Source organism: Aegilops tauschii, chromosome 2, assembly GCF_002575655.3.
Source record: "Aegilops tauschii subsp. strangulata cultivar AL8/78 chromosome 2, Aet v6.0, whole genome shotgun sequence".
Taxonomy (NCBI): Eukaryota; Viridiplantae; Streptophyta; class Magnoliopsida; order Poales; family Poaceae; genus Aegilops; species Aegilops tauschii.
Window position 1 is genome coordinate 143,736,046 of NC_053036.3, and position 9,754 is coordinate 143,745,799.

The window sequence follows — 9,754 nt, forward strand, 5'->3', positions numbered from 1 at the left end:
TATATAATCTCAAATGCAAAGATTTAGATTTGTCCTCCATCAATACATGCATATCATCCCGAAAGCAGCAATGGCGGACATAGATCTTGACCACAGAGGATGCCAACCTTCTCACTCGCAACAAAAATGCCAAGTATAATCATAAAAAATGCCAATTTGTCATTCTACTATTATAATACACATAGTATTAGACAAAAAAATGCAAGATATCTTTCTTGGCATTTTTGGAGGGGTTTACCTACGTTTCACATGAAGACCAAGTACGTTGACGAAGACTTATCGCCGTAACAAACACACCCCATATCCCTCATGAAGGCCATAGATCACGCCAACACAGAACCCAATGACACCCCGACCGTCAGATCATCCATCGACACGACGATGACTTGATCACCAACTAAGACACAGGCGCGCACACACGGCCTCTTGGTCGCATTCGTGCGCCCCAGCCCGCTTCCCTGCCATCGTGTAACCACTGGAGGAGAGCACAGTGCCACACCCCGCAATCCGCACTACCCTCACTTCCCCAGCGCCACTATATATGGAAACCCCAAACCACACCTCCATCTCAATCGCTCGCGCACCCCCACACCCACAACTCTCCTACTTGTCCACCTCCCTCTTGCTCCGGTCAACCCTGCGTCGGGGCTGATCTCCGCCAGCCATGTCGCCCGACGACGTGTCCAGAAAGTCGCCCGTGCCGCCGCCACTGCCACCAATGGACTCGTGGGCTTGGGGAGGGCGTCGCTCCAGGCGCCGTCGCGGCAGCGGCAGCGTCAGATCTGTCGACGGCGCCGAGTCCGAGGAGGAGTACCTAGCACTCTCTCTCCTCATGTTGGCGCGCGGTGAGGTCGAGGATGGAGGCGTCGGAGGCGTCAAGGGCATGGGAACGGCGCCGACCAAGGCGCAGGGGTACGAGTGCTCCGTGTGCGGCAAGATCTATGCGTCCTACCAAGCGCTGGGCGGCCACAAGAAGAGCCACAGGAAGCGGCCCACGCCGCCAACAGCGTCGGCAGGCGGCGACGAGGTGTCCGGCGGCGCCCCTGTGGAGGCCAAGGTGCACCAGTGCTCGCTCTGCCTCCGCACGTTCCGGTCGGGACCGGCGCTGGGCGGCCACAAGCGCCTGCACTACGAGGGCGGCGCCGCGGCTGACGGGATCGACAATGACAAGGAGGCTGCCAAGGTGAAGGCGGCGTCGCTGCTGAGGGACTTCGACCAGAACCTGCCGGCGTCAGCGGTGGCCGGGGTACGAGGACGAGAGCCCGCCTCGAGATGCGAAGAGGGTGAGGTTGATGCTACTAGCAGTTTGATCACTGATCAGTGGCGGCCGAGGTGGCGGTGCGAGATTTAGGTTTTTGATTGATGGTTTTAGGAGGAATTCCTCTCTAGGTTTCGATTGTTATTGGGTTGGTTCAATTTGTTCTGGCCCCGGATTGGAATTGTGGTGTTGATATGGTAAGTTCTTAGCGCTGGCGTGGCTAGCTGGTAATGTTATACTAAATTTGCTCGTCATTCCATATTTTGACTCCTGTTGTTTGATAAAGAATCGGACGGCTAGCTGGGAATGGGATATGACTTGCTTTGTAAACCTTTGATCAAAACCACATAGAAACTTTTGAAGACCCCGATTGGGTGAATTCTATGCATGATGAACTACACAACCTCGAGGGGAATCAAGTTTGGACATTGGTTGAGAAGGCCAAGGATTAGCAAAACATCATGATAACCAAATGTGTGTTTTGTAACAAGCAATATAAAGATGGACAAGTCATATGCAACAAAGCTCGTCTTGTAGCTCAAGGTTACACAAGTCTAAGGTATGGACTATGGTGAGACCTATGCCCCCGTTGCTAGACTTGATCCCATTCGCATCTTTCTTGCTTATGCCAATCACAATGACATCACCCTCTACCAAATGGATATTAAAAGTGCTTTCTTAAATGGTGAAATTGAGTAGGATGTTTATGTTAAACAACCTCTCGGCTTTGTTAATCCCAAGAAACCAAACCATCTCTATAAACTTCATAAAGCTCTCTATGGTCTCAAACAAGCACCTAGAGCTTGGTGCAAATGCTTGACAAAGTTTCTTCTTGAAAAAGGCTATGAGATTGGTAAAATTGATTCAACCTTGTTTACTAAGAGAGTTAATGGTGAACTATATGTATGCCAAATATATGTTGATGATATCATATTTGGTTCTACTGACCCTCTCTTTAGTGAAAAGTATACCAAGGACTTATTCGAGAAGTTCAACATGAAAGAAAGCAAATGTATGAAAACTACCATGCCTACCACCGGACATCTTGACTTAACAAGGATGGCAAACCAGTTGATCAAAAGGTTTATTGTTCCATGATTGGTTCATTGCTATATCTATGTGCCTCCCATCACGAAATTATGCTAAGTGTGTGCATGTGTGCACGATATCAAGCGACACCAAAAGATGTCATCTTAAGGCCGTGAAAAAGAATTGTGAGATACTTGATACATACACCAAACTTTGGCATTTGGTATCCGAAAGAATCTTCTTTCAGACTTGTTGGCTATTCTGACTCGGACTATGCCAGAGACAAGGTTGATAGAAAATCCACTTTGGATACATGTCAATTTCTTGGTAGATCTCTTGTGTCTTGGTCCTCCAAGAAAAAAAAATTTGTATCTCTATCCACCGCCAAAGTGGAATAAATTGCAGCCGAATCGTGTTGTGCTCAATTACTATGGATGACACAAACTGTCAAAGATTATGGGATGCATGTGAAACATGTGCCGTTACTATGTGACAATGAGAGTGCTATTAAGATTGCACACAATCCCATGCAACATTCTCAAACTAAGCATATTGAGGTTCGTCACCATTGCATTCGAGATCTTGTTGCTAAAGGTGACATTGACCTCTAGCATGTTCATATTGTTGGGAAACGTTGCATGGAAAACAAAAGAAATTCTACGCACATGCAAGATCTATCCATGGAGATTCATAGCAATGAGAGGGGAGAGTATGTCTACGTACCCTCGTAGACCGTAAGCGGAAGTGTTTAGTAATGCGGTTGATGTAGTCAAACTTCTTCGCGATCCAACTGACCGAGTACCGAACGTACGGCACCTCCGCGTTCAGCACACGTTCAGCTCGGTGACGTCCTCCGCCTTCTTGATCCAGCAAGACGGCGAGGTAGTGGATGAGTTCCGGTAGCACGACGGTGTCGTGACTGATACATCTCCAACGTATCTATAACTTTTGATTGTTCCATGCTATTATATTATCTGTTTTGGATGTTTTATATGCATTAATATGCTATTTTATATTATTTTTGCGACTAACTTATTAACCCATAGCCCATGCGAGTTTCTGTTTTTCCTTGTTTTTGAGTTTCGCAGAAAAGGAATACCGAACGGAGTCCAAACAGAATAAAACTTTACGATGATTTTTCTTGGACCAGAAGACACACGTAGGACTTGAGAACCAAGTCAGAAGAGTCCCGAGGCGACGACAAGGGTGCAGGGCGCGCCCCAGGGGGAGAGCCCCCTGCCTTGTGGGTCCCTCGGAGCTCCTCTGACCCTATTCTTCGGCCTATAAATTCCCGAATATTCCCAAACCCTCAGAGGCATCCACGAAAATATTTTTCCGCCGCTGCAACCTTCTGTTCCCGTGAGATCTCATCTTGGGGCCTTTTCCAGCGATTTGCTGGAGGGGGATTCGATCACGGAGGGCATCTACATCAACCCTATTGCCCTTCCGATGAAGCGTGAGTAGTTTACCTCAGACCTACGGGTCCATAGCTAGTATCTAGATGGCTTCTTCTCTCTCTCTATGTTCTTCAATACCATGTTCTCCTCGATGTTCTTGGAGTTCTATCCAATGTAATATTTTTTTGCGGTGTGTTTGTCAAGATCCGATGAATTGTGGATTTATGATAAGATTATCTATGAATATTATTTGAATCTCCTCTGAATTCTTATATGCATGATTTGATATCTTTGTATTTCTCTTCGAATTATCGGTTTGGTTTAGCCAACTAGATTGGTATTTCTTACAGTGGGAGAGGTGCTTAGTTTTGGGTTCAATCTTGTGGTGTCCTCACCCAGTGACATAGTAGGGGTAGCGAGGCACGTATTGTATTGTTGCCATCAATGATAAAAAGATGGGGTTTGCATCATATTGCTTGAGTTTATCCCTCTACATCATGTCATCTTACTTAATGCATTACTCTGTTATCTTGAACTTAATACTCTAGATGCAGGCAGGAGTCGGTCGATGTGTGGAGTAATAGTAGTAGATGCAGAATCGTTTCGGTCTACTTATCACGGACATGATGCCTATATGCATAATCATTGCCTTGGATATCGTCATAACTTTGCGATTTTCTATCAATTGCTCGACAGTAATTTGTTCACCCACCGTATTATTTGCCTTCAAGAGAGAAGCCTCTAGTGAAACTTGGGTCTATTTTCCATCATATATTTTCAGATCTGTAAACCAAAAAACCCAAAAATACCTTGCTGCAATTTATTTACTTTCATTTAGTTTTACGTTTTAGTAATCTTTTATACCTATCTCTATCAGATCTCACCATTGCAATTGACCGTGAAGGGATTGACAACCCCTTTATCGCGTTGGGTGCTAGTGTTTGATTATTTGTGCAGGTGCATAGATTGGAGACTTGCTTTTACCTCCTACTAGATTGATACCTTGGTTCTCTAACTAAGGGAAATACTTGTCTCTACTTTGCTACATCACCCTTTCCTCTTCGCCTAAGCACTACGAAAATATGACCGGGAGTGTAAACGGTGGAGGGGGGCCGCACATGGCTAAGACAATGTTGTGTTGTGCTAGGCACCCCCTCCCACATATATATAGGTGGGAGGGAGAGGGGAGAGGCCAAGGGGCTCCCCAAGTAGGTCTGAATCCTACTTGGGCTCCTGCCCTTGGTCGCGCCCCCCTGCCATATTTGTCGAAGGGGGAAAGGAAAGGGGGGAGAGGGAAGGAAGGGGAAGGCCGAATCCCCCCTTTCCTTTCCTCCACTTGGGAGGCTGCCATGGGGGTGCGGCAGCCCCTTGTGGGCTGGTGTGCTCCCCTCTAATGGCCCAATAGGCCCACTAACCTCCCGGGGGTGTCCGGTACCCCCTCCGGTACTCCGATGACTACCCGGTACACTCCGAAGCACTTCCGGTGTATGAATACCATCATCCTATATATCAATCTTTACATATCGACCATTTCAAGACTCCTCGTCATGTCTGTGATCTCACTCGGAACTCTGAACAACATTCAGTCACCAAATCATATAACTCATATAACACTATATCATCAACGAACGTTAAGCATGCGGACCCTACGGGTTCGAGAACTATGTAGACATGACTGAGACACCTCTCCGGTCAATAACCAATAGTGGAACTTGGATGCCCATATTGGTTCCTACATATTCTACGAAGATCTTTATCGGTCAAACCGTTATGACAACATACATAATTCCCTTTGTCTATCGGTATGTTACTTGCCCGAGATTCGATCGTCGGTATCTTCATACCTAGTTCAATCTCGTTACCGGCAAGTCTCTTTACTCGTTCTGTAATACATCATCTTGCAACTAACTCATTAGTCACTTTGCTTGCAAGGCTTCTTATGATGTGTATTATCGAGAGGGCCCAGAGATACATCTATGATACTCGGAGTGACAAATCCTAATCTCGATCTATGCCAACTCAACAAACACCTTCGGAGATACCTGTAGAGCATCTTTATGATCACCCAGTTATGCTGTGACATTTGATAGCACACAAGGTATTCCTCCGGTATTCGGGAGTTGCATAATCTCATAGTCGAAGGAATATGTATTTGACATTAAGAAAGCGATAGCAATAAACTGAACAATCAACATGCTAAGCTAACAGATGGGTCTTGTCCATCACATCATTCTTCTAACGATGTGATCCCGTTATCAAATGACAACACATATCTATGGTTAGGAAACCTTAACCATCTTTGAGCAACGAGCTAGTCTAGTAGAGGCTCACTAGGGACATGATATTTGTTTATGTATTCACACATGTATTTAAGTTTCTGATCAATACAGTTCTAGCATGAATAATAAACCTTTATCATGAATAAGGAAATAAAAAATAAAAACTTTATTATTGCCTCTAGGGCATATTTCCTTCACAGATCGACAAACAATTGGCGGATACCTTCACTAAATCTCTTGATGAGAAGATATTTTGTCACTTGAGAAGTGAGCTGAATTTCATTGATGCGTCCAACGTGAAATAGAAACTCACTTGGATGCACGCAATGGCATGAGCTTTCATGACTAATCCTTGATAATTCTCTTATGATGATCATTTCATATCTTGGATACACTGCTCCCTTGTATTGCATCTAACCCCTCGTAGGTACCTGGATATTACGTCATTCCATAAGTTTGCTCTCAAACTCCCATTTAGAGTAAACAAAGTTGGACCAAGTATCTAGACCTTTGGTGTGCCCAAGGAACAAGACAACTCAAACGTATCCTTTGACAACATATGACTCTATGTTTCACTCTTGTCAATTTGGATACATATGTTGTTCCTTGCAAAAATAACCCATGTAGGAAAATGAACTACAAATGAAAGGATTGCTCCCAACTTCATTCCATGAGCATCCACCTCAAGTTCAACTACATGATGGACATCAATACCAAAACCCAATGTAAGCCCTCACATCTTAGAGAAGCTTTACTCAAAGACATGAGCCAAAGCAACTCAACAAGATGTGAATACATTGAAATGCTTAAACGAAAAATGGTAACCCCAGTTTGAGCTTAACGATGAGTATGGCCTATGATCAAGTGTCCTCACTTGACTCCTAAGTCAATAGACTCTAACATAGGTGACCTAGTCACCGACCCCCTTCTAGATGAAGTTCCTCGTATCTTTCTTAGTTTCCTTCTCTTGTTTCATTTGGGTGTTTTGTTTCCCTTTTCAAAAAAAACATCATCTAGACGCTTTTCACTTTCTTTCTTCTGCTAGTTTTTATTCTAGTCAATTCCTTGCATATCCTATTCAAATTCCTTGAAAATCTGTGTGAGAGCCCATTATCTAGTGAGCTGAGTTGACAAATTTTTCTTTCTACATTGAAATCGGTCCCATTGACTTGAAAGACATCGGATACACCAAAATGCAGTTATCACTACACATCGGTTCATTGGTACAACTGAAGCGGACAAATTTGGACCCACCGATGTGATCATTCTGTGATGTACCTATCTCGGAGTCATCGATCAATACATCTCGGAGTCACCGATTTCACTGCCAAAAGAATCTTTTCTCAAGATTATCCTTATTTCTTTCCAGTTCCACTCAATGATTTTTCCCTCTGCCTGCATCTAAAATTACATCATGCCTAGTTGTGCCTCTCCAGGACCATACCCACTTCGCCAATAACCTTGAAGCTAGACCCTTCTTGGAAATTGGTCTCAAAGGGGGGAGAGATGCACATCAAAGCTTATTACAATCTCTTCTATATCAAAAGGAATACCCTAAGGGAGAGAGATGCATTTTATAAGAGGAGAGAATTCTACATGTTTCTAAGAGGGGAGAAACATGTTTTTGTTGCTCTAATTTTGAGTGTTCCTCTGATTTTGGCTCACCCTACCTACTCCCAATATCCAATGCTAGATTCAGGGGGAGAGGAAGTTCATGTTAGGGCAGACAAATCTCTTTTGGAACTCTATTGGAAATCTTATTTGGTCTTTTGGGGACATGGTTGCATCTAAAAGAAGTATTCACCTAGTGATACTCTCTTCTCTACATGTCATCCCAATCTTGGTAGTCTTGATGATCTTGTGTCTTTCTCTTGAAGAAGTTATCTTGTGTTATCTAATCCTGTTTTCTCAAGTGTATTTCTTCAAGAACTTGATGAAGAATTTCAAGGTAAGTATATGCATCATACTCATGTGCATGATGGTCGCTTGCTTGTTGCATATATTGTTTGCAAGAAAGAATCATGGACATGAGGGTACTTCACTTTCATCATGTTGCTCTGATGCATATAGCCAAGATACATGTGACACGTTACAATCCCTTCATTTTTGTACATCTATAGTCCAGAAGCTATCATCATTTAACAGTTGCACACTTGTAGGGGGAGCATATGCATGTTAAATGTTCCTTTCAAAGCTTTCATGCTTTTCTATTGATGCATTTTCTACTTGAAGCTTTGATGTATGTTGTCATCAATTACCAAAAAGGGGAGATTGAAAGCACATTTGCTCCCTTGGTGGTTTTGTTAATTAATGTCAACATACATGTTGTTGGACTAACACCTTTATCTAGTATATTTCAGATAAGTACAACAGTGGCATGAAAAGGACATGAGGATGTGGACCCCTTCAAAATCCTAAGGACAAGAATTGGCAAAGCTCCAAGAAACTTCATTTTTTGGTTAAGTGATCCAAGATCACATTTAGTCCATAGGAAAGCCAATACTTTTAAAAGGGGATAAGGTTTTGATCATGACTCAATTGCTCAAGTGCTTAGTGACATTGTTCCAAAAATCCTCAAATACTTCTTCACATCACATCTATCCAAAACCCTAAAGTGTCATCTCGGTCCCACCAAAATACACTATCCCGGACTTGCCGAGTTGATCACACACACTGCCTAAGCCAAACCCTACCATTTCAGTTTTATCGATATGGATCTCGGTCTCACTGAGATAACGCGACCAAGTTTTTGTGATGAAGTTGCTTCATTTTGGAATTACTAAGATGAAATGATCGGAACTACCAAAACAAGGTCTTGCCCTAGCCATTGCACTTCGGTCGCTCCGAGATGTTCTGATCGGTCTCACCGAAACCTCCAACGTTCTAATCTTTTACACTAGTCGGTCTCACCGAGATTTTGGTCCGGTGTCACCGAGTTGGGTCAAAATCTAGTAAAGGTTGGATTTATGCGTGAAGCCTATATATACCCCTCCACCCCCACTTACTCTCAAAGAGAGCCGTCAAAACGAAACACTACTTCCACTACTCATTTTCTGAGAGAGAACCACCCACTCATATGTTGAGATCAAGCCACTTCATTTCAACCATTTGAACCTTGATTTCTAGCCTTCCCCAAGTTACTTTACATTCAATCCCCTCTCCTACAAAAGCCAAATATGTGAGAGAGTGATTGAGTGTTGGGGAGACTATCATTTAAAGTACAAGAGCAAGGAGTTCATCATTGATAACACCATTTATTACCTTTTGGAGAGTGGTATCTCCTAGATTGGTTTGATGTCACTTGGGAGCCTCCAAGAACTTATGGAGTTGAACCAAGAAGTTTGTAAGGGCAAGGAGATCAACTACTTCGTGAAAATCTACCCGAGTGAGGCTAGTCCTTCATGGACGTAAGCCATGATGGAATAGACAAGGTTGCTTCTTCGTGGAACCTTCATGGGTGGAGCCCTCCGTGGACTCGTGCTACTTCTTGAGCTTGCGCTGGTTTTTCCCTTGAAGAGGAAAGGGTGATGCATCAAAGTAGACATAAGTATTTCCCTCAGTTAGAGAACCAAGGTATCAATTGCTACCTCTTGAGCTTGCGTTGGTTTTTCCCTTGAAGAGGAAAGGGTGATGCAGCAAAGTAGAGTAAGTATTTCCCTTAACTTTTGAGAACAAAGGTATCAATCCAGTAGGAGACAACGCACAAGCCACTGAATACCTGCACAAACAAACACCAACTTGCACCCAACGCGACAAAGGGGTTGTCAATCCCTTCACGGTTGTTTGCAAAG

The 9,754-nt window shown here is 43.7% G+C and overlaps 1 pseudogene; it reads left to right on the forward strand.

Moving 5' to 3' along the window:
- The first annotated feature begins 597 nt into the window (after positions 1 to 597).
- On the forward strand, positions 598 to 1,632 carry LOC109738550 (uncharacterized; annotated as a pseudogene).
- The last annotated feature ends 8,122 nt before the right edge of the window (positions 1,633 to 9,754 follow it).